This window comes from Lissotriton vulgaris, chromosome 10 (assembly GCF_964263255.1).
Source record: "Lissotriton vulgaris chromosome 10, aLisVul1.2, whole genome shotgun sequence".
In the NCBI taxonomy this organism is placed as follows: domain Eukaryota; kingdom Metazoa; phylum Chordata; class Amphibia; order Caudata; family Salamandridae; genus Lissotriton; species Lissotriton vulgaris.
Window position 1 is genome coordinate 774211107 of NC_141698.1, and position 25789 is coordinate 774236895.

The window sequence follows — 25789 nt, forward strand, 5'->3', positions numbered from 1 at the left end:
CCGAAGCTCTGGTACTACTCTCGTCTGTGCTTGGGGGTGGTGGGTGCTGTGCTAAGGGTTGGGAAAGGGCATATGGAGGGGGCATGTAGATGATCGGAGGACCTAACAAAAGATCATCGTTGGCTCGCTGTTTCAAGGGCAATTCAGGATAGAGCGTAGAGGGCGTTCTAACCGGACACTGGCTTGATGTTTCTACCTCTAGTTTCTGTTTGGCTTCCTCTCTTTCCTTAATCTCTTCTTCTAATTTCTTAGCAGCTAGGTGGGCTGCCTTTCGCAGCTCTTTTCCCAACCTACTCTCATTTCTCTTTTTACGCTGTTTGGTTTCTTTGCGCCACATGCCGAGACTATCAAGCATAGTGGGCGTTGTCTTGTGCTTCCCAAGGGCTGTTTCTAGCGTGCTTATTTTATCCTCATCGAAGGATCCTACCAGTGGCCACTGACTTTCTCGATCCTTTTTCGTATATTTATGCCACAGCTTGCTATAAGCTATAGCGATCAATCCATGCTTCATGAACATGTCCTTATTAGGGGTGCCTTCCAGTGGAGCCGGATGGCTCATCTCTAATAAGCGGTCCGGGCTAAACAGGCTACCAATCAGTGGGGAGAAGATAGGCATGACGGATTAGAACGGGGACAAAAGTCTGCACTACCTATCTTATCACTGCGTGCAAAGACTAGACAGAATATTTCTATTCTTCGTTGTTTGCAGGCGGTGAATACCTCAAAAGAACCAATATCGAACAGTCAATGTTCGGTCAATCAAACAATCAATGGGGAGAATAAGTAGGCACGACGGATTACAACGGGGACAAAAGTCTGCGTTACCTACCCTTTCACTACCTGCAAAGAGAGAACCTGTTCTTCCCTGTTTGCAGACAGAGAATCTCCAGAAAACAATCCGCGAACAATAGTTCGGGCCAAACAATCAATCAGTGGGGGAGGAAGATAGGCACGACGGATTACAACGGGGACAAAAGTCTGCGTTACCTATCCTTCACTGCTTGCAAAGAGAGAGCCTGTCGTTTCTCCGTTTGCAGACAGTGAATCTCCAAACAAATCAACAAAAGTGTAATACTATCATTTCGTAATTCGTCGTGTTTACACGACCTTACCCGGACCGCATGGACAGTTTCTTGTCTTCCGAATCCAGCGCCCGATCGTCCTCTATTCTTCGTGATCTTCGCGGCACTCCTGATGGTTCCCAGTCAGGACCGTAGATCACTCGAGAGAGGTCTGTTCGGAACCAGTGAAGTTCGGATGATCGGCTGTCAGACGAGGGTCATTCGGACAGGAGCTCTCCCGATCGTTGCAGTCGTTCACTCTGTCGTCAGGACCTCTCCCACTGGATCCACGAATCGCTGATGGGCCCCACGTTTGGGACGCCAATTGTGGAAAAAGGTAGGGCCAAATGACCTTTTTCAGAGTTGCCCGGCGTTAACCGCCTCTATACCCACTCAAATTACCAAACAAAGAGGCAGGCGCTGGAGACTGGAAGGCAGGAAACAGAAGTTTTATTCCGACGGAGCAGAACACATCAAATCAGACAACAGGGTATCTTCTCGAGGTGCTCTGTCTGCATCTCTGAGGCCTGGCCTCTTATACACAGGTTTATGATCTTTATTGCATGTCACATATTCTTGGAATGCTTTGAAGTATGAAAGGACATCCTCGGAATCCCCGCTTCAGGCCCGTTCCCACACACATTTACAGTTGAAGTCCCCACCCCGGTCACAACAGGTGATGATTGTCGCACAGCTGGACATTCCACCGATTCACGGAATGTATGTGGTTGATCGGATCTCATGGGGTGGGGGCTTTTGATCAACTCGTGGATCCTTTGATGGGAGAAGCTTCCTACTGTATAGGGGGCAATAAACAGTATCCGCAGGGCCAGGTGGCGGCCTGGGAACGAGTAGGACAAACGGGCACAGAGGAAAGGGGGTTTTATCAAAGGACCCGGGATCATGAAGGGAATGAAGGGAGGTGTCGCGCTGGGAACAGGATGGGGTTCCGAGGCAGAGTTGTGCGGAAGAGGGGTTTATGGCCCAAGGCATGTGAGAGCGGGGGTTGTCAGCGCGCGGGGGGATGCGAGGTCAAGAGAGAGAGAGAAAGACGCGCTGGCTGTCGGCGATGGGCAGAGAGGCCATGGTATCTAAAATGGCTGCCGCTTACGCGCACGAATGGGCTTGAAAAGGGGGCAAGATGGCGCCGATAATGTTGACACTGCGGTCTAGGTTTTAACAGTGGTCTGTTACATGCTCCGGGGCTGGGTAGGACGCTACATATATAGCCATGTCTTTCTGAGTTCTTAATTATGTACTACACTTGCCTGAAATCCTTCAGTCTAAGTAAAATATTACACAAATGCACAATGGTTAACAATCTGCAGTCACAATCAGGAGAAAATCCACTCTGACCCGAGAGCAATGGAAATAAAAGTGGACGTCTGATATGTAAATTTACAAAACAAAAAGGCTTTTCAAATATGTATTTACTGTTGAAATGTAAAACGGAAATGCTGATGTTAAATAAATGAAGTTTTACTTTGTGGAAAAGAGGTGGTTTCAGGTAGTAAAGTTCCAAATTGATGAACCTCATATCTCTTTAAGAAAGGACATCAGTAAAGCTGCAGTTCAAAAAAGTATAGTCTGAGATGACAGATGATAAATGGGCCACTTTTGGTTAAGCTTTTCCAAATCGAATTATAGGAATAATTCAGTCTAATGTTGTCACTGTTTTGCTTCACATGAAGCTGGGGCATCAATAGGTCCATGAAAAAGGTTTTCTGGAACAAACGTAGACACGCACGCAATTCCTGATTCTATTACCACAGCAAAATCTGTATAATTTAGTAAATGTGAAGGGCCCGCGTGTCTCCGCTCAGACTCGGGACGGCTACATAATTAAACCATGGGTTGTCTTCCTGGCCTGCTGAGTCCAGACACGATGCGTCGGCCCACCGCAGACTTCTTTTAAGGACAAGTTTATTATTTCAAGGTTCCTTGCTGTTACTCGCCAACAGTTGTGTTCACGAAGCCCAGATTTTTTTGTCCTTGCTCGGTGTCACCTTCCTGCCAGAGCCCAATAAATCTTTATTTGGTGAACTGTGCCCAAAGAGACAATATTGCTGGATCTTCTGCTCAAGCAGCAGCGCTATCAGCCATCAATATTCATGCATGTGACGTTAGATACAAGGAACTATACATCTCCATAGCTTGCTGGAATGGCACATGATTAAAACTCTACTTGTAGGAAAAAGCATGCTTCCGCTTGCAGGCATATGGCGAACGATTTTTTATTTATAAGTGAAAGAAGAATTGATTTGTGATTTCTTATAAAGATTGTAATCAGCCTTCTTTAGCTTCGTCTTTCGGTTATTAAGTGTGATGAATGCGAAACACTGTCTTCCCTGAATGCCTGTATTAGTGTTCTTCCACAACATGCTGCCACACTATACTAGATTCATCAACGTGTCAAATGTAATTTCCAGAGGACTTATCAAGAGGACATGCGTGCATTCCTTAATGTGTGTATGCCCCTAGTTTGCAGCTCATCCCAATCCGAAATGAGTGCACCAGGCGCAGATGAAGGTAGTTCACCGAATGAACAAAAACCCATGCAGGCCCATGCATCAATGTTGGCTTTTGTGAATTCTCAAATTGCGAGGGCCTTGATCCTTGATGCATCACAAAAGCGAATTTTGCGATCGCAAATGGCTGATTTTTGCGAATCGCACCGTTTGCGATCGCAAAAGGCTTTGATGCATGTGCCAGTCAGGGGCATATTTATTAAAGTGTTGTGTCACCTTTGCAAAACGCAACTGGGTGCAACAGGGAAGCCAGGGCTTTAAGTGTGAGATGAAACACCCCCTAGAGAGACCATGAAAGCCTCTGGTGGTTGGGGAAAAGGTGCCCTGTGCAGATATCGGCTGTGTGGTGCTTAACCCTTTCGCTGCGGCGGCTATTCCGCCGCACCGCTAAGTGGGCGGGGCGGCCGCTCGGCGGCGGCATGCTGGTGACAGAACCGCTCCGTCACCAGCCGCGGTTGAGCTGTGCTGGTGACGGAGCGGTTCCGTCATGACCCGCCCCGCTCAACACAACTGCCGCGCAGGCGCGAAATCAGCGCCGCGCAGTCGCGGCGGCCGGGCCATGACGGAACCGCTCCGTCATCAGCACAGCCCAACCGTAGCTGATGACGGAGCGGTTCCATCATCAGCAGGGGAGGGGTTAAGGGAGCATGATAAATATATACAACTTCCTAAGTAGTGCACATTCGATGTGAGCCATAGACCTTGTTTTACCAATGCCAAAGCTCTTGCTATATTACAAATGTGTATTGGTAAAATGATACCTTCATGTGTGTGAACCAGACCCTCATGCAAATGAGGATATGCATCTTTGACAGGTGCTATTGTTGGACACAAGCAATCGCAAATTCAAAAGGGGATACACAAAAAAGTGGGTCCCTTTTTTAATCACAAATTTACCAGGAACTTCAAAAAGAACCTAAACATCCGAAGGGATCCTTACACAATTTTGATGATGTGGAACAAGCTCACCTTTTCATTCATAATGACCAGTTTTGATCATTATTTTCATCCATGTTTGGAAACATGTACATCTTTGGGTAAGACTTTGGGCCGGAAGCCACCGGGAGCTGTGACGCTATGTCAGCAGTGCCCCCGTTTCTGGGTCAAGATGAGCAACACATTTTAGAAGGAGAATGCCACAGCAAATGCGCTGCCTTGCAACTGTGTGTTGGCGGGTTCTTCTAAACTCTGAGTTTACACATACTATTTTTGGAACAGCTATTTCCAGGAGGTTGGCACCCCAGGACGTAGAAGGAGTCAGCCTTGGGGGGTGGCGATACCTAGGGCCACGTATGGCTCCAGGTGCTGCCCCCTTCCTGCCTTCTAATTTTCCCCTGGTGTGGTTAGGGTCCCTAGGCCTGTGGAGGTGGGGGGGGGGGCACACAGCTCCCTTTCATTCAATTAAACGTATGTCCCAGGAAGGTGGCATAGGCTGGGGGTGCAGAGGGTCTGAACAGTCATCTGCATTACTTTTCATTAAAGCGTCAGGGAGGTGATCGCCTCCGGGACTGCGGAGGGGGGGTCTGTACACCCCACCATTATTTTATGATTAAGCTTCAGGGAGGTGGTGGTTCCAAGGGCTGAGGGCATCTGAGAGACCCACCATCCCAAAACATAAACAAGTCCCGAGGAGGTGGTGGACCCTGGGGCAGCAAGGCAGGTTGTACGGGCCACCCCCACATTTTTCAAAATTCAAGCCCCGAGGAGCTGGCGGTCCCCAGGGCTACTTTATGCCCTCAGATGGAGGCCCGTGCACCCCCTCATTTTCCAGCCCATAATGCCCCTGGGGTCTGACTCATCTGGGGGTCAAAAAAAGTAAAAGCCTGAGAGACCGCATTTTTTTTCAGAAATCTCTGAAAAATTTGCTGATTCGACCATGGAATTTTTATCCCAGGATGCTTGTTTCCGGTTCAGGGAGGACCTGGCTTGGCAGGTCGAGCTGGACTGCTCCCACATGGAACAGGGTCAAGACTGATTTGCATATGGCTGGGTCCAAACTGGGGTGGTGTGGTGAGCAAAAGAGTGATGGGTTAACCCAGGTCCTTGGGACTGGGGGTTAATGTTTGCATTGTCCAGCATTCAGTCTATCAATTGGTTCTTTTGCATATGTTACTTTTAGAAAACTGGAATTTTCTTACTTCAACCATTCTGTGTCTCTGCCTGTCTCTGAATACATGTTTGGGGTGGGTGACAGCTGGGCTTTTTGCATCACCTCTGAAGAGTCACACACAGGGAGAAGGGGTGTGGCATTTGCATCCTGTTGGCCCATCACCAGGCTCATAGGACTTCCTGATGTAGATTGTGAGAGAGGAGCTGACACTAGCACCTGAATAGTACTGTGCCTGTCCCCACACAAAGAGCTGTATACCCCCCTGTAGTGAGCCTGGAGCCATACTTCATATGCACACTTGGGTGTAAGTACTGGACCCCTGACACCACCAAATCAGAACTTTGCTGGACCCAAGGACATTCTGCGTGGAAGAAGAGCTGCAGTGCTGTAGGAAGGACTGCTAATATACTACCTGCATTGTTGTGTTTGTCCACTGATTTCTGTGCTGTAGGAGGGAAAGCTCTTTGCTACCTGCGCTGCTGTGTTGGGCTGCTGTCTGCTGCTTCTTGCCTGGGAATGAGAGGGATTGGACCTGATTTCTAAATCCTTGACCCCAAGTTTAGTAATAGGCTAGCTGTCTTGCCTCCTGTTTTTTGACATCTCAGGGACACAAAAGGCTTCTTGCAACTCAGCCTGTGCTGCTGGACTCTGCCATCTGTTAAATCTACCCTTGCCTGAGGTGCCGCTTCCAGTCTTGGGCCTCAGAAGTGGGGTTTACAGATGTTTTCCACAAAAATCAACGCATTGACAGCTTTGCGCTTTTCGGAACTTACAAAGTGCCATCCGACGCAGCACCGATTCGATGACGACGCGGGTCCCGTCAGCTAGGTTCAACGATGAGTCAGCATCGATTTTTAAACAGTGACTGCAAGGCTTGACTTCAACACAGCGCCAAACCTTCAACACTGACTGCAAGACTCAACTCCAATGCATCGACTCAAACGCGTGGATCGGAACCACACAGTGAAGCTTTCGATGCAGACACTTGCTCCGTACAAGGTATTTTTTCAGCTGATCCTGTGTTGGTCTTGTAGCCGCCTTCCCTCCATCACCGTCGGCCTGAACTTTGGATTTACCCTGGTCTAGAGCAACCTCAAGTACCCTTTCATCACTATTGACTTCTAAGCACTGTTTCTGGATTTAATCTTTAAAAATTGATATGTCGACTTCTGCGTATGGAATTTTTGTACTTTTGGTCTTCTATTACGTAGATAAATATTCTCTATTTTTCTCAACTGGTGTTGAGTCTTATTGTTGTGTTTTCACTTTGGTGCTGTAATTAAAGTGTGCACAAATACTTTACACATTGCCTCTTAAGTTAAGCCTGACTGCTCTGTGCCAAACTACCAGAGGGTGGGCCCATATTAATTTAGGTTGTGCAACTGACTTACCCTGACTAGGACTGTGGCTCCTGCTTGGTAAGGGTGTATACTCTGCCAACCAGAAACCTCAATTTCTAACAACTTGCACCAGTTTATGAACAACTTGCAGATCATTTTGAAACTAAAGAAGCCGATAATATGCTTGGATCCACCGTTCTACATGGGAGAACATATGCTTTAACTCAGCATGAAAAATCTGAATAAAAAATATTTTGAGTAGAATCTGGCAATGAGCTTTATTTGTTCATTTCAAATGTAAGTTGCCATAAAAGCCAATGGAGAGTTTGTTGCTTTATTGACTACAGGGAACTAAATGTGATTAACATAAAAAATCTTTCTTTTTTGCCTTTGGTCTCAGTTTTCCTAAATCGAATGGAATATGCCTGCTGGTTCACCAAGTTAGATTTATGTGATATATACAATCTGATTAAGATTTGTTTTAGTGAGGACTGAAATACAGAAATTAGCTCACATTATGGACATTATGAATAAGGCTCCCAGTTTTCCGTTTTTACTGATTTTTACAGGTAAATACAGACAGAAAAAAATGTGTTTCCTATCTGTATTTATTTTTAAAAGCGGGAAAAATACAGAAAATTATGCTTCTTGTAGGTGACTCTCTGTGCTGTCTTTCTTTTTTCTAGGATAACAGCTGAGTAGATACACAGAATAGGAAGTTAAAAAACAGGTTCAGATGTCCCTGAATAAAGGCATGTGTTAGCATATATTTGTATTATAATACTGATATTTACCTGTGGGTTTAAGGTTTGACTATATGTGGCTGCTTAGTTTGCTAAAATGCGAAAGGCAGCAAAGTATGAGTGCATGTTTATCAGTTTGATAAATGTAAAAATATTCCCTGGTATAACTCTATTTATTCTCAAAACACAAAATAAATACGGATAAATACCAATAAGTTGGTAAAAAAATAAATATGGATAAATACAGACGGAAATGTTAAAAAAAAAAAGAAAATACCATAAAACCGGGAGCCCTATTTATGAATACAGTAGCACGCTTTTTGGTGTCTATCATCCTCCGATTGCCTTTCAGTAGGTCACCAATCCTAATTCTTATGACATCCTTGTCCATATATGTTGGCTTATCTTGATGTTTTAATTGTTCCTAGCACTCTGTGCAAACATTGAGAACATGTCAACTTAGTGCTGCATTGTCTCTTTGTATGCTTTTGACCAAGGTTCAATTTTATTTCTTAACTATGCCTTTCCTTGCATCAGAATGGATCAGAACAGGGTTAAGACTGTGTTCAAGGGAACCACACCCTCATCCATTAAAGATGAGCAAGTGTTTTTGAACTTGCAATTTTTTACAAGCTTATGGATTCCTTTTTTCAACTGTTAATTCTCCCATCACCAAGTAAACCATGAAAAGGGTCAAATTCCATTGGCGCAAGGAACAAGAAGATATGTTTCAAAGATTGAAATTAGCATTCACCACCGCACAAGTACTCCATCGTCCAGATGGTATTCAGCTTTTTATTGTAGAGGCAAGTGTTGTATCTGTTGCAGCCATTGTCCAACGGGATAACACCAATGTGCTTCATCCTGTTGCTTACTTTTCTAGAAATGTTTTTTGGTTGAGTAACATTGTACCATTTATTATAAGGAGCTCCTAACCATCAAAGAAGACTTTCAACATTAGATCCATCACCTAGAAAGCTCAAATCATCAATTTATTTTCTGGAGAGACTGTAGCAATTTGAGGAGTTAAAAGCAATATGCTGTGAGAATCCTTTTCTAGGTACTGCAGTGCCCAAACTTGTACGTAACAGAACCACATCGTTTGAGGGTAAGGGATTTAGAGTTTGATGAAACAGGAGCTCTGTGATAAATTGTAGTGTGCCAGTGCCGCCAAACTTGCAGTTTCCCCATCCTATTTATAGGTGGGTTGGGTTGACCAGTGGCTCCTTACCCATCATTCAATGAACTGCTAGGATGCAATGGTGATGATGGTTGGGACCACTGGCATTTATTGTTTCTGCACAGCCTACCACATAAAGCAAACCAGATCCTAGAGCCCACCACTGCTGCAGCTGTACAATTCATGTGTTTATGAAAACATTTTTGAGGATTGACATAAAATATACATAGACTGCAATTGTTATTATCTTGTAGTGATCTGAGATATAGGAAGATCCTCAGTAACAAAATTAGGATAGAAATTTCAATTTTGGATGTTTGCAATATCTGTGGAAGAGTCAAACCTTCCTAGAGAGTGCAGCCCACATTCTTCCTCTCAGACATTGGTCTAAGACAGGAGCCCAAGGACGATTTCTGTTTTTGTGGAGTTCATCTGGAGGCCATCAGCCAATCCATTGATAAAAAATGTGCTTAGCACTGGACATAATTCCTATATAAAGCTTTTTTCCTGAGTTGTAGCTTAAAATGGTTTGTGTAGTCTGTATAGCTATCATAATGTATTTCAAATGAATGGAGTAAGCCAATAAGGAAGTAAAACATATTGAATAACAAGTGGGAAGGTGTTGGTCACAGTAAATCGATTTCACAGGAAGCATATGGATATAGTGAGCCTGGTCCTTCAATCTGCACTCCTCCAGGTGGATCTTGAAAATATCATGCATGAGGTTTTCTTTCAAAGGCTGCCAATAAGTTCTACGAGAGTGCCCTGCCCCAATCCCTGGCCACCTTACCTATAGAACCCCTTCATCATGCCTCTGACGGAAGCACGGGCCGGCCTGAATTTGGCATAGCTGGGATCTATGAGGCACATGCATCAAGATAAGGAATTGCGATTCGTTAATAGCCATTTTTAAGGAATCGCTATTTATGAGTCACAATTCCTTATGCATGTAGGTTTAGCAAATTTAATTGGGATTCCTACACATGCCCTAATAGCGAATCACAAATTGCGATTCGCTATTAGGGAAGGCTTTCCAATGAATTCCTTAGGGCTTAGAGGCCCATATGAATGAATGGGAAATCATTCGCAATTTGCGATTACCAAATGGGTAATTGCAAATTGCGAATGCAATTGCAAGGGTCCTAGGGGGCCAAAGGCCCCCTTGCTGCACCCCCCAAAAAAGGTAAGTGCATATGTGGTGCACACACATGCCCTAAGAGTATGTGTATGCGCCACATGGCACTTTAAAAAATGCAGTTTTGCAATTTTTTCAAGGATTTGCAAATTACAATCAACTTGAAGTTAATTTGCGATTCCTTAATCCAAAGTCAGATTTCGAAAATGCTTCTTGAATTGCATTTAGGTAATCCGAAATTGCGATTCACTAAATGTATTTGCAAAATAGGTAATCGCAATAATTGTGATTACCTATTTTGCGAATGCATTTTGGGTGGATGCATCAGAAAGGGCTTTTTACCAGTCACAAACAGGCCGATTCTGTGAGTCGGCCCGTTTGCCGCCGGTAAAAAGCTTCATGCTTGTGCCCCTATGTCCCTAACCATTTCACCAACCATACCAGTCCTCTCTTACAAATGAATCACTCCTTCCAACCTGGAACAGCCATATCATGAGAACAATCAGATTCACACCAAATCGATCAAATTCCTGAATAGCTGTTGTTTCAACCCAACTCAGTTGAACAGGTACTGAGTTCATTTTTAATAGCTAACATTACATTAAAATAGCCCTTTAAAAACCCTGATCTAAAAACATGAAAACTGGTATTCAAATTCAAACACAAAAGAAGTGCTTCACTGACACTCTTTAGATGCTGGTGACAACATGTTAATCCGTCACCCCATCACCTGGAAGACAGTTCATGTGCTGGTGTTCCAAATAGTAAAAAGTGTCAGTTTAGCAGCCTTACATAGTAGTAAATGCGAGGCATTCTGCCACCGCGCTCATATCTACAATAGGCACCTGAATAGCTGCAACTGGAAACCAATCCTATTTCACAGACACATACTTCATTTTCATGGATGATTTTTAATCAGAACATGGTGTAAAATAAACAGAATTTGCAAAGCCAAAAGGTCTCCCTTATACAAGATTTATTTGACTTTGTCAATGTTTTTTTTGGTGAGGTTGAACAGCAGCACAGCTGCTATGCAGCATGGATGAAAAAAAAAACAACTATGATATGGTCAAAACCTGGGATTTAGACAGTTCCTGCCAGCATACAGAATTTAAAAAACTGAACTGTCTCCCCCAATTGTGTTTGCAGTGGCAACGTACCTTACAGCCATGTGGTTTACTCGCAACCGTTACTTGAAAGCAGAACTTGCTTTTCATAGAATCTAGCTCTGTCATTTATCCTTAAATTTTAATGTGATGATGAACTGGCTAAATGTGTAATTGTGTATTTTATTTGAACGCTTTTTATGATTTTACTGTCTGTATATCTTTGATGATCGCTAGATCGAAATAAAGATTGAAAATGGTAGATATGGTCAATGCTAGCTGCATCAGCGGTTCGTTTGTTTTTTTCTCTCAACCATGCTGCACAGCAGCTGAACTCCTGTACACCATGGCAAAAAACAACCATTGTCAAAGCCAATAAAGCTTGCATAGGCGAGACCTATTGACATTGACGATTTTAAACAGCACCATGACGCTGGCAGCACTAGCCATGTTGTAGCGCTTTATTTTTTCTGATGGGAGGGGTTGGAGGAAAGGACCAGCAACAATGAGGGGATGGAGAGGACACAAGTCAAGCACAAACAGGGGGCAGGGCTACAGGGGAAGAAACAATGGTGGAACATGCTTTGGGCGGTGTGGCAAACAATGACGTGGGGACGGGAGAAGCAACAACATAGAGGGCAGGTGGTAGAGCTCAAGCAACAACACCAGAGGGGGAGAGCTAGCAATCTGGATGGGGTAACAATGGGGAAAGGTCAAGGAATCCAGGCATGCAACAATATAGGAGCGGATGGGGCAAAAAACGATGATAGGGCAAACACGCGGGAGAGGGATGAGCAAGCAACGATGCAGAGTGACATTTGGGAGGAGAAGACGCCCTGCCAAGGCCTGCACTCTAATGAAGTGCTGCAACTTAACTTGAAAAAATGCACCGCCGGAAACCAACAGAACGACACTGGCAGCCAATATAAAGAAGAAATTGTTCTATGCTCCAAAGAAGGGACAAACATATGAAGAGAAAGAGAAACCAGAATGCCCTGACTCTTGAGAAGCAAGCCAATCACAGCGACGATGAAGTCAACCAATGTTAAGTAATGGGTGGGCTTTAAGCCCCTTGTGTTTATTTTATTTATTTGGGAGGTGTATATAGCGCGAACATCACCGGTCATGGCATCAGAGCTCTGTATAAACAGCAGACAAGTTATACTTACACGATAAAATGCAATAAGACATAAGCAAACAGCAAAAGAGCTGTAATATAAGAATAGACTGGCATATTCAGGCTCCGGGGGTGTCCACAGGAAAATAGTCAAGCTGAGTGGCTTCAGGGCTACTCTTGAAGACATCTATTCAACAGAAGCCTTTTTACTTCTTTTTTGAAGGAGGTAGTCGATGGGGTTGACCTGATTACAGGAGGCAGTGGATTCTATATTCTTGTGGCTTGTATTTCAACAAAATGTCAAAACTGGCTGTGAGTAACCCAAACAAATGCTACACAACCCTTTTACAGGATTTGTTGACATATCAATCAGTCACCCGGTAACCTTGAAGAATGTTGATTTGTACGCGATCTGCCTAGTAGAAGCCTCCAAACACCTGACATACAATGAGGGGGGAAAGAGAGGACTGAAATTGTGCAAATCAGTATCAATTGCACGTCACTTCCTATTCTTTCTAAGCAGCTGCTCCTCGAAACCTCTCCTAAGTGCATTCTTGTAAAATGTAACTTTTTCTTCCCTGTGGCACCTCCCGGTTTTGAGGATTACACTAAATCACATTCAGCTCTACATAAGGGCCAGCCAAAGTCATAGCTGATTGTCTACATTGTCTTTTGTTCTATGGTTGCCTGAAAAACAGATTACAGTCCTCTCATCTCACCAGCTGCTCTATATCTCAACATTGCTGTCACGTTCCGTGATTGGCAGATTTATTTACAACCAGGATACTAATGTAAATGGTGTTTGACACCACATCTCCCTGACCAGGGGCGTAGCCGACACCACCCTTAATGAATGTATTTTCTGATAAATAGTTGAGTGCTGGAGCTTTCAGTTGGGTATGGTGAATTGTCTGTCAGATTTCACCAGGAATTGTTACATATACACAGACAAAAACGCACAGGCACTATCTCTCTTTGTTTTGAAAGTCCTAAAATGTTTAGTTATTTTACAAAATACTATGTTTTCTCTTGCTAAGTACTCCCAGCAGTCCAAACTCCTCTCCCTTTTCACTGCCCCTTGGGCCTCTCGCATGCACCCTTTTTGTGGCATAATGCATTTTAACATTATATGTCAGAGGGATTGTTGGAAAATCATGAAGCTCGCACTCCTCCAATCTTACTGACCAAGCTACGCGCCTGTCTCTGGCTAACTAGGTTGCTGGTATCCCCAAATGATGTAGAATGCAACATATTATGGCAGCTTTAAGTCTACTTGCTGTGCCTTTTGATGTTGTCACTTCGTTTGAGAGTTGCTCACCGATATAGTTCGTGTGGGGCACAACAAGTTCCTCACACATAAAATGACATCAAATAACAAAACATGTAACTCCAAAGATGAAGACTTGTGCAAAACATGTGACATTTATTTTTTCTAAAGCAGTAATACCAAAATCACATTACAGGAGCTGCCACAAAATCCACATCTGAATGTTGATGCTAGCGCCCCCACTTTGTCACCTCATCCACAATCTCGCATATATAGGTTTGCGAGTTTCTCTTTCTTCAATTCTCTTTCAGCCCGATTCATGACCCTAAATTGCGCTCGCAAGGGGCCGGATTCTGAGAATCCGGCCCTTTGCGAGAGCGATTTTTGCATTTGGGATTCAGCATCCCAAATGTAAAAATCGCTAATTGCGATCTCGCAATTTTGCGAGGAATGACATTTAAGGAATCTCTATTTGAGATTCCTTAAATGCTATTCAACATCCTACTTAAATTTGCGAAATCGCAATTTCTAGGCGCAATTTACCGCGAGGTCAGACCTCGCGGTAAATTGCGAAAACTCAGAAAAATGCATTTAAAAGCATTTTTCTGAGTTGCATGTTACACACACACGTCCTTTGGACATGTGTGTGTGCAACACCTGTGTGAAATGTCATTTGAGGGGTGCTACAGGGTGTCCTGTGGACACCCCTGACACCCTTCAAATCGCAATCTTATTTGCGATTAGCTAATTGCTAATCGCAAATAAGGAATACTCCCCATTCTTTCCTATGGGCCTTTTGGCCCATAGGAATGAATGGCGAGTTATTCCTTATTTGCGATTAGCAATTAGCTAATCGCAAATAAGGAATTGTAAGGAATCGCATTTTTTTTGCATATTCCTACATGATTACCGTTTTGCGAGTCCTTAATAGCGATTCGCTATGAATCGCTATTAGGGCCTCGCAAAATGGGAGCATGATGAATCAGGCGGTTTATACATAAGGTAACTCTTTGACAAGGAGCATCTTTTGCTACAGTTTCTGTGTCATGAATGGGCCTACTCTCCTAGGTGGTTAGGTGGAAAGTGACTCATTGTGTTGTTTGCAAATTGATGCACAACTCAGTGGTAAATAGAACTTTTGTTTCGCTCTGAAACACACAGTGTCTTTCCACACAAATAACTATTTGCTTGCACAAATGTGAATATGCTGATGGGAAAAGTAACCAAGATTTTAAATTTTCCATTGAAAAAAACTTTTATTTCCCCAAAGACCTATGAAAGTTTGTTGATTCTCCACATTTCTTCTAGATCAGAATATTGAATGTGTCCAGGGATATTTCCAATGTCATTCAAAGGATTTCCTGAGACTGGACTTATGCCACTGCTAGCAGTGTAGCCTGCCTTCCCGAAGCACACTATACATTTCGGTAATGATAGCCAGTAAGAGGTTTTCATTGATATTTTCAGGTTGTGGGGAAATGATAGAAGCTCCCATGTTACTTTGTGTCAGCTGTTTCAGGGGGTGTCTGTCTTCATGTAGATCTCAAACACCACTATGAATCCACTTAGTATGGACCAGGAGAGAGGAAGCACTTTTGTTGGTCTGGGGATTCTACTTGCAGTTAGTGAGGGTTAGAAAGTGTCTCTTATCCTGCACAAAGAAATTCCACATGCTGAATTTGTGCTGTAGCTATACAATGAGCACAATTTCTTTAATCATAGTACAGAAGTATACACTGTGCTAGTTGTGGTGGTGCCAGATGTGGTGTTGACGCTGGCTTCTTTCTTTCAGGAACGATTTACAGTTTCTGCCTATGATACACAAATATAGACTAGGCTAGCATATCGTTCCTGTGCAGCATATATCTGAACTACTATGTGCTTGGCGCTGTTATTATTAGTCTTTCCTCCACACTTTACAGGTCTGTGACTTTGGGATGTACTCAGTATCACAGTTGTCAATCAGACACATTCTCTGCATCATAGCCCTCATTATTATGTTCTTCAATGACACTTTGTACAAGAGTCCTGCAACTGCAAGTTTTGCTAGTCAAGAAGATTTCTGCAGCTTCCCATGTCACCGGGAGGGGGACAGGAAGGGGAAAGCATGCTAGTGTTGCTCCTTCTAGATACAATGTCAGCTTTTTGCACTGAGGACCACCGTAGGTTGAGAGCCCCCCCTCCTCAGGTTTATGGTCCTGTGGCATGAGAAGGGCAGGCGTGAGGTCATAGGGGGTCTCAGAAGGGGTCAGTAGACAGGGCTGGGCCTCTTGTGGTCAAATGTGCATCTGAAGATACCTGGAACTCACCAGACAGCAGCAGCGGCTTATCATTATGGGCGGCAGGGATCCACCCCCTCCATTTTCCAAAGCATGATGACTCTCTGTCAAGCTGAGCAAAGGTCAGCCTGACACACACGCACCATGTGGGGTAGCCAGGTGCTATACATAAACAAATGGAAAGGGAAGACCACTCGGTCCCCCCGAACGTATGGATGGGTGCCCCGATCCCCCCAGGAAACTGTTTTGGGCGCAGGGCGTGGTTCGGCTGGTATGCCCAAAGCGGCGTAGCCGGAGCACGCCCTTCCCGCCCAGAAGGGGTTGTCCTAGACACCCGCCCGGAAGTCCGCGCACGGATGGGCGTACACGAGGAGGGTCCCCGCCCTCCCGCAGACGGATAAATAGAGCGGGAATCCAATAAAGCGTCCTCTTGTTCCAGTGCTCGGAAGGCTGCACCACTCGTTGCTCGTGAGCCCTCGACGGAACAAGCAGCAATTTTGAAAACTTGTAATCTTTGTTGTTTCTCTTTCAGTGCCAGGCGGGTGGCCTTGTGGATCAAGTCGGACGGAGTAACCGAAGGCATGTCTGGCAAGAAAGCGGGAAAGAGCTCCGAAATGGAGAAGATGCTACGCACCTTGGTGAACCGAATGGCGGTGATGGACCGAAAACTGGGTAAAGTGGATTCGATCGGTCGGGGCCTAGCAGAGGTTAAGAAGCAGATAGCAGCCCAGAGCAACCTCTCGGGGCGGCCTAAGAAAGTGATAGGACCGGCCTTGCCGGACGTCACCCCGGAGGGTAAGGGGAAGCGTAGTAAGAGGAGGGCGGGTTCCGGGGAGGGCCCGGTCCCGGAGGTGCCCCCAGCAGGCCCAGTCGCACCGGTGGACAGCCCGGTTCCAGGTCCGGACGTGGGTTTACTAATGCCCATTGTGATAACACCAGTTGAGGATGATCAGATGCCACCAGAACTGGCCCTTCAGTTAGCGGCAGTGTTACCCTGGCTAAAGAAGAAGGCAGGGGGGGCAGTGGCTGCGGGGGATCCGGCCGAGGAAGCCAGATTAATAATTGAGCAGTTACGGCAGTCAAGGGAAGCCGGGACGGCGAATGTTCCTTGTATTCCCCCACAGGTAGCACCGGGAGTCACGACGGAGGGCCGAGCAAAGACAGCGGACACGGCGGTTGAACCCGGTAAGAACCCATTGCCAATGGTTGGGGAGAGTTCAGTGCCTTCGAGGCGGGAAAGGTTGTCTCAGCACATCCCGGCGGCCACGAAGGAAATGATATGGGGGGACAAATATATTAATATGTTTTCACTGTTAACCGACCATCGTGAGATAGAGTACGCAAAAACCCAGAAAGATTTATGGCACCCCAGCGTATGGCGGGCCAAGATGGCGGAATTTAGGGTTGATGAGACCATGGCGAACTGGGTGAAGGCCTTTTCTATATTCACAGCAGTAATGGGGGAACGTAAACCCGAAGTGTTGCCCGATTTATCGTGTTACCAGAACAGGATCATGGATTTTTATTCGATGTACGGGGGGAATGAATGGAAGGGTTATGATGTTCACTTTCGAAAAGCTAAAGAGTTTGATGTGACTTTAACATGGGATTGTCTCGACACGGTATCATGGCACAAACAGCTCTTGCCTGGATCGGCGGGTACATCCTCGCCAGGCGGGAGCGGGTCTGGGACAGTCCAGCCAAGGCCGGTGCAGCCCTTTCGGGCAAACGCCGGTGGGGAATCACAGCCCAAAACCGGCAGGAATGGGGGCAGGCGTGGGGTTTGTTGGGGTTTCAACAGAGGTAACTGTAACAGGCCCCAGGAAACATGTAGGTTCCGGCATGCCTGTGCGGGCTGTGGGAACTCCTCACACCCAGAAAGTAGCTGTAGGTCCAAGAGCGGTAGTTCGGGAGGAAAGGGGGGATCCAAGCAGGATTGATGTGATGCCTGGGAAGCAATCATCTTCGCCCATCGACATCCTGGCTTTGACTCCCTGGCTGAACAAATACCCTGATCATGTATCCGCCGGGATTTTGAGGAATGGCTTCTTGTATGGCTTCAACATCCCGGCGGGGAATTTTCGGGGAGCCCCTTTTGTAAGAACCAGCTATCTGTTCAACACAACCCGGCAGTGGCCGCCAAGAAAATTACCAAAGAGGTCAGCTTGGGACGGGTAGCAGGGCCTTTTACATGCCCACCAGTGGCGGATTTCGTGTGTTCACCTCTAGGGGTGGTTCCGAAGAAAGACCCAGGGGAGTATAGACTCATTCACAATCTGTCGGCCCCGAGGGGGGCCTGTCGAAAGTAAAGAAAATGGTCAGGCGATTGAGTCGATGTCTCTCAAGTAATTTTGCCCAGCGTTAAACGCCTCTAATACCATACAAGGGTTATCAAACAAAGAGGCAGGCGCTGGAGGCAGGAAGACAGGAAACAAGTTTTATTCCGACGGAGCAGAACACATCAGATCGGACAACAAGGTATCGTTTCGAGGTGCTCTAACAGCCTCTCTGAGGCCTGGCCTTTTATACACTGGCTTTATGGCATGTGACCACTCTTTATTACAATAGAGACATTGTGAGGTAAGGAAAAGACATTCCCGAAACCCCCCGTTTCCGGCCCATTCCAACATGTGGCTACAGTAGAGGTCCTCACCCCACATACAATAGGAGGGGGCTATCACGCAGCTGGGTGTTCCGCCGATTCTTTAGAATGTGTGCGCCTGATCGGATCTCAGGGGGTGGGGAGGCCATGATCAATAGTAGCTCCTTTGAAGAGGGGCGACTTCATACAGTAGGGGGCAATAAACTGTATCCTCCGGCTAGGTGATGGCCTGGGATCCGTGCAGACAATCGGGCTCAGAGGAAGGGGTCATCAAAGGAGAGATATTCATGAAAGAAGAGTCAGCGTGGACAATCGAGCGTAGAGGAAGGGTTTATCAAAAGAGGGGTATTCATGAAAGGAAAGGAGGTGTTGGTCAGGCGCGGGGTGTGACTCCCAGGGACAGAGTCACGCGGAAGGAGAGGGTTTATGACTTGCACATGTGAGAGCGGGGGGGGCAGCCAGGATGCGTGGGGGATGCTTGAGGGGTCAGGGAAGTGCGCTAACGATCTATCGTGAACAGGGAGACCATGGTACCTAAAATGGCTACCGTGCATATTCGTACATGAGTCTGAGGAATGGGCAAGATGGCGCAGATGATGTTCAGTTCGCCAACTAAAATTCCACAGTCCTCCCTTTTAACATGTCTCGCCAGCTTGTCAATTCGGATCTATCCCCATAAGACCACGTATTTCTATCTCATAGAGGGGACTCATGTGCTCAGTTCTGAAGTCCAAAGTCTTAGGGCACATGCAGTTAGAAATGAGTGAACACAAAGGTGGCAAACATTGAATTCCTAGGCAACACCCACACAGTACCACAACCGGTATCAATATAAACGTGAACAACCTCCATCCCCAACCCTACAAAGTATCCCAAAACCAGCTTCCAAGCGACCATCCTCCTTGCTCCTGGTGAACCTCTGAGGAAAGTCTGTGGAGGTGTTCGATTGCTTTGTAGACTGAAGGCGAGTTATCTGGCACGTAGGTGCAACAGCTGGATCCGATGATGGGGCATGCTCCTCCACGGTCGGCTAGAACCACATCTAGAGCAAGGCGGTTTTGAAGAGCCACCAGGCGGACTGCCTGAAGCTCAGCCGTGTTGTTAGCGAGGATGCCAGCCGTGATGTAATGGTCGTTTCTACTGCCTGGGTCAGGTGTCGGATGGCGCGGCTGTTTGCCATCGGGCCCCACAGAGGAACAAGTCCCTTCACCGCATCCAGGAACTGTGCTCCGGTGGAGTCGGCTTGCCCAATGTCTCTGGCGCGCTTCTGCCGGTGATGGTTGGCTGGGGCCACATAAGTGGGGGGGAGAATGAAGGCGATGTAGCAAGTACCCCCCCAACCTTTCGGGAGCCAAGTGTAAGCTTTGGTGCCGCAAATAAAGTACATATTCGGAGAGGCGACAAAGGAGGGGGGATCAGTTGAGTCCAACGACCTGGTGATGTGGCAAGAACTGCGACCCACCAGCTGTGTTCCCAGGCCTTCGATGCACACAAGACCCGTGACATTGATAACAGACAGAGCCACAGTCAGAGTGGCAGCCGTTCGCTTCCGCAGGTAGGAGAAGGTGGGTCTAGCTGGATTATGGAGCACTTGCATTTCAACTCGTTCTTTGGCAGGGATGTCCATATGGAAGGCGGAACCGGAGGTTACAGGACAAAAGGGAGCAGAAGTCTTTCCGGTTTTGTTCAGCCAGAACCCATAGTAGAAGTGCGACACTGTTTGACCACTAGTGGCGTTGTCCTTGTGGCTTTCTTGCAAGAGGATCAACCAGGCAAGGCAGGAGCCGTGAACTGAGAAAGGAGAAGGGATGAAGGGGATGGAGTGTCCGGTGGCATGCGGGAGCAACCCGCAGATCCAGCAGTTGGTGGCGTTGGCAGCAAGGTTGTGCTGGTGCAACAGTTGCACAAAGGAAGTGTTCCAGAACTCCTTACGCCTTTCTCGGAGCTGAGGCGAAAGGGAGATCAGGTGGTGCTCTTTCATGGTGGTTGGCTGTGCAGTGGTTAGCAATATCTGATGAGCGGGTGTGCTTTCCTCCAAGATCCAGAAGGAAGTCATGAGGAGGAGGCAAAGGAGGAAGACAATGAAGAAGGCAATTGTCTTTGATTTGTGCATATTGTCAGTCTTTGGGTTCCTGTAGTGGGTATTTCCGGTTGCTTCCATCATCTTCTTATCTGGCGCTTCCATCATCTTCTTATCTGGCGCTTCCATCATCTTCAAGGTGCTCGGTAGTGGGCAGAACCACAGACTTTGTTTAGCTTCTCTCCGGGTAACCCTTGGTTGTGTTTAGGTCACCGTTCTGAGATTTAACTTAGTCCGTGGTCTACTTAGCCGAAGCTCCCTCCTTTCGACGCAGGAAATACCCTTCCCGGGATGGTACAGTGGGATCAGAGAATTTTGCAAGTTCAAGTGCCTCGGTATCAGGATAGCAGTTCAGTGATGGCCGATCTTTGTTCAGGAGCTCTTCCTGGGTGTCGACGTTTTCTGTAGTGGCCATGGTCGAGGAGACCTTCTTGCAGTGGTGTGCATGCAGCCAGTGCCGTTTCCCCTCCACTCGAAGGGCCGTCCGGGTGGTGATCAGTACTTGCCAGGGGCCCGTCCACCGGGGTTCCAGACTCTTTGCCCGTTGAAACTTCCGGACTAGTACATAATCCCCCGGTTGGATGTCGTGACCCGGACCCCTGGAGGCATCGGGGATGGCCTGCTGCACTTGCTGATGAATGACAGACAACGTTTTAGTTAATTTGTACAAGTAATCTGACAGCAGGACGTCGGGGACGTCGTGAATGGAGGTCGGTTTGGGGGCAGTCCAGAGGTTCATCGGTCGCCCAAATACAACCTCGTAGGGGGTCAAATGGTGCTTAGTGGGAGTGGAGCGCATCGATAGCAACGCCAGTGGGAGGGCGTCTGGCCATTTAAGTCCTGTGGTGGCCACTATTTTTGACAGTTTTAGTTTCAATGTAGCGTTGTGTCGCTCAACTAAGCCAGCGGATTGGGGGTGGAAGACCGCATGAAACCTCTGTTTTACGCCCAACCCATTCAAGATTAGTTGGATAACTTCAGCTATGAAGTGGGGGCCGTTGTCGCTCCATAAAATTCGACAAAGGCCGTAGCGAGGGAAAAACTCTTTCAGTAGTACGTTGGCAGTAGTCATGGCAGTGTTATCACAGGTCGGATAGGCTTCTACCCATTTGCTGAAGGCACATACAATGACTAATACATATTTCAAGCCTTGGCATCTTTCTAGCTGGATGTAATCCATATGGAGGACCTCAAAGGGGTGGTCGGGGATCCCAAACCCTTCCCAGGGTACCACAGTTCCTTTCCCGGGGTTGTGTTGCAGGCAGATAAGGCACTGCTGGACCAGGCGTTTGGCTGAGTCGGGGATTTTGTCGTTGTGCCAGACTTTGGAAATGAGTTCAGTCATGGGGGCAGATCCTATGTGTGCGGGAGAGTGTGCCATAGTCAGTATGGGAATCAAGTATGAGTAAGGCAGCAACCATTTGTTTGCATCTCTTGTCCGCCAGCAGCCTTCATCGTCCTTTAAACCCACCCGTGCCCACTCGGTCAGTTCGTGAGGGGTGCTGGCCGACTGGATGTCCCTAATCGTCTCCCTAGCGTTAGTCCATTTTTCTGCTTGTGACCTGGTCACATACATGCGTGTCATCGTCCTATCCTCAGCTGTGGTTCGGGCAGTGATGTCGGCCAGCGCGTTTCCCTGTCCGACTAAGTCTGTCACCTTCTTGTGTGCCTGGCATTTGATCACTGCTAATCATTTTGGTAGGAGAACTGCTTCAATCAGGGCAGAAACTAGCTCTCCATGGAGGATGGGCGTGCCGTGGGACGTCAGGAATCCCCTTTCCCTCCACAAGAGCCCAAAATGATGAACCACCCCGAAGGCATACTGGCTGTCCGTGTAAATGTTCGCCGTGGTCCCTGCCGCTATGAAACATGCTCGTGTGAGGGCAATTAGCTCTGCCGCCTGTGCGGATCGTTGTGTGATGCGGGCTGTTTCAACTACTGTTCGGGCTGTCGTTACCGCATAGGCAGCTGAAGTGGTGCCGTCTGGGAGTTTGATGCAAGAGCCGTCTACCCATAGCTCTCCATCAGGATCTGTAAAAGCAGTGTCTCGGAGGTCAACCCTACTCCTGGTCTGTTCGTCCGTGCGGGTCACACAGTCGTGTATAGGGGGCACATCGGGGTCATCTTCAGGCAAGGGCAACAGTGTGGCAGGATTCAAAGTCGTGCATCTTTTCAGAGTGATTGATGTGGGGTGCGAGTAGAGTCAATTCGTACCCCGTCAGTCGTGCACTAGTCAGGTGTTGAGTCTTGGTCTGGTTCAAAAGGGTGTCGACCGCGTGGGGTACTAACACCGTGAGGGAGTGCGAAAGTACGATTCCCTCACTCTGACGGATAGAGACAGCAGCGGCGGCTACTGCTCGAAGGCAGGCAGGCAAAGCTCTGGCGACAGGGTCAAGAGTGGCAGAGAAGTAGGCACAAGGGCGCTGCTTAGAGCCGATGGGCTGAGTTAGAACAGACAACGCGCATCCCTCCCTTTCGTGAGTGAAGAGGGAGAAGGGCTTGGAGTAATCTGGTGTTCCCAGGACAGGTGCTGAGCAAAGGGCATCCCGCAACTCTTTAAAGGACGCTTGACATTCGGGGGTCTAAGGGAGTGGGAAGGGGACATCTTTGGCCAACAGGGAAAGTAGGGGTTTGATAATGAGACTGAAATTTGGTAACCATTGTCGGCAGAAAGAGGTAAGACCCACTAAAGAACGGACTTGCTTCTGTGTCTTAGGGACGGGGGTATCTAGGATGGTTTGGATTCGGTCGGGCGTAAGTTTCCTCCCTTCTTTGGACAGGAGATGGCCTAGGTATGTCACTTGAGACTGGCAGAACTGCAGTTTGTTTTTGGAGACTTTGTGGCCATTTTCCGCAAGAAAGTGCAAGAGTTGGATAGTGGCCGTGATGGCAAGTGGAGTGGTGTCGGCTGCCAAAAGGATATCATCGACATACTGGATCAACACCACTCCATCTGGTAGCTGGACGGCGTCTAGCTGTCTTTTGAGGGCCTGGCTGTAAATGCTGGGACTTTCAGTGTAGCCCTGGGGAGCTCTACAAAATCGGTACGAACGGTTTTTTAGGGTGAAGCCGAAGAGATAACGGCTGTCTGGGCGGATGGGGATAGAGAAAAATGCATTCTTAAGATCAATAACAGTGAAGGTGGTGGCAGTGGACGGGATGAGGGTCAGAATGGTGGTGATGTCTGAGACTACGGGGTACTGTGGCACAACCACTTTGTTGACCTCTCGTAGGTCGATGATGAAATGGTACGCTTTCTCATCTCCCTCACCTTGCTTCTTAACAATGGGTAGGATAGGGCTGTTACAGACATTGCTAACTACTTCCTCTACCACTCCTGCATCTACCAGGGACTGAATAATCGCTACCAATGCCTTCTCGCCTTCTGGCGATATCCGGTACTGTGGGAGTTTCGGGAGCATTGCGTCTCGTCGAACAGTTATGTGCACAGGGTCAATCATCATTCGTCCTACGTCAGAGTCGCTTTTGGCCCATAGGTACGGGGGCAGGGTGTCGAGCAAGGACAGGTCAGCATCAGTTATAGAGTACATATGTCGTGCGGGGCAGGATCTGGACATGCTCGGGTTGTCGTACAGGATGACTCGGACTCCATCTGGGGAACACCTAATGGTAGCTCGGAAATGTTTTAGTAAATCAATACCCATAATGGCGTCGGGGGAGTTGGAGGAGAGCAGGAATGTTGTGTCAGTGGGGTTGTTTCCTAGGTCGAAGGGGATAGGTGCAGACAGGGGATTAGTGGAGGGCGTTCCATCGAAACCTATCAATGTAATGTGTGAGCCAGACAAGGGTGCCCTTGGAATCAGTCGTTTTGATAACACACTACGTGTTGCCCCAGTGTCTACCAAGAATGGAGACTTTGTACCCAGGACCTTAGCGGTGACGTAAGGACCTTGCTGGTCAACACAGAGCTTGACTGGATCCCTCCCTTGCCCCTGGCAGTCCTATGCAAAGTCGGGGGTGTTCTCACTGTCAGATAGTTGGTACTGGTTCTGTCGGGGACGGTCAAACGTGCTCGATCTTCCCGGTCTGTCGCTGTTGGTGTCATTTGTGTACCCTCTCCCCTGCCCTCTAGTCCTGGGGCCATTCGTCATATCCCTCGTCTCTTTATTTTTAATTAGTTCCAGAAGAACCGGACATTAAGACTTTCAATGCCCGAATCCTTTGCAAAATGCACACTGATTATCCTCTATGTCCCTACGTCCAGAGTAGGGAGTGGGTGTGCGGTCCCTTGGGGGTGGATTTCTAGGGGCTGTTGATTGGTAGCTCCCCCTGTGGGGTTATTTCCCGACCGCCACCCCTTGTATCTGGGCTATCATCACCCTTTCTTTCAAATCTTTCTTCTTTCTCTCGGTTGCCCGATCATTCTCATTCTTTTGGTGTTCGTAGTACTGAGCCATTTGAAGGATAACTGCAGGTTTGGAGGCCCCCCAACTACTCTCGCTCGTTTGTAACTTTTGGGAGACCTCTTGCGATAGACCCTTTACATAGTTTTGCACGAATAGGTGTTGTCCGGTTGCGGTGGTCATGTCCTGGCCACTGTAGTCGGAGAACACCGTCTCAAATCGGGAGAAGTATTCGGATACGTCTTCCTGGGGTTTCTGACGGCAAGCCGTGACTATCGACCAATCTACCTTTTTCTCTGGGATCAATGTCTTTAGCTTCTGAACTATTTTGTCCGGGAGTTCCAGTATGTCTTTCACTGGTTTCTTTCCGGGTTCTCGCCGTCTATCTAGCTCACTGAGTTGATTCCAGGTATGGCCGAACAGATCTGTGTGGTCGGTTTTCCGGATTTGCTTCCACACATCCGCCGGCAGGCATAATCCGAAAAACAAGTCAATGTCCGCTAGAGTCATTATTGTTGAACCCAAGGCTGTGCCTAATTCGGTATAAAATGCTGTTGGGTTCTTTCTTAAATCAGGCAGGGTTTGCCGAAAAGTTAAAATATCCTGTCGATCCCATGGTTGATAAACCCAATTGTACACAACCCTCCCTTTTGCATCTGCGTGGTTGATATCGTCGTTTGTTCCCTGACCTCTTGGGGGAACCCAGTAGGGGGCGGCTTCTCTGATAGGCATCATAGTATTGGCTACTTCTGATGAGGACCCAGCCGTTTCAGGGACTGTAACCTTAACCTCGGGTTTCTGTTCCGTGAGGTGGCGGAAGACTTCAAGCGTTTGCATGAAGAGGTCCGTCACATCGTGCTCAGTCCCATCTCCAACA

The 25789-nt window shown here is 47.3% G+C and overlaps 1 pseudogene; it reads right to left on the bottom strand.

Moving 5' to 3' along the window:
• Positions 1–19124: 19124 nt before the first annotated feature.
• LOC147688783 (uncharacterized) lies at positions 19125–20680 on the bottom strand (annotated as a pseudogene).
• Between the last annotated feature and the right edge of the window lie 5109 nt (positions 20681–25789).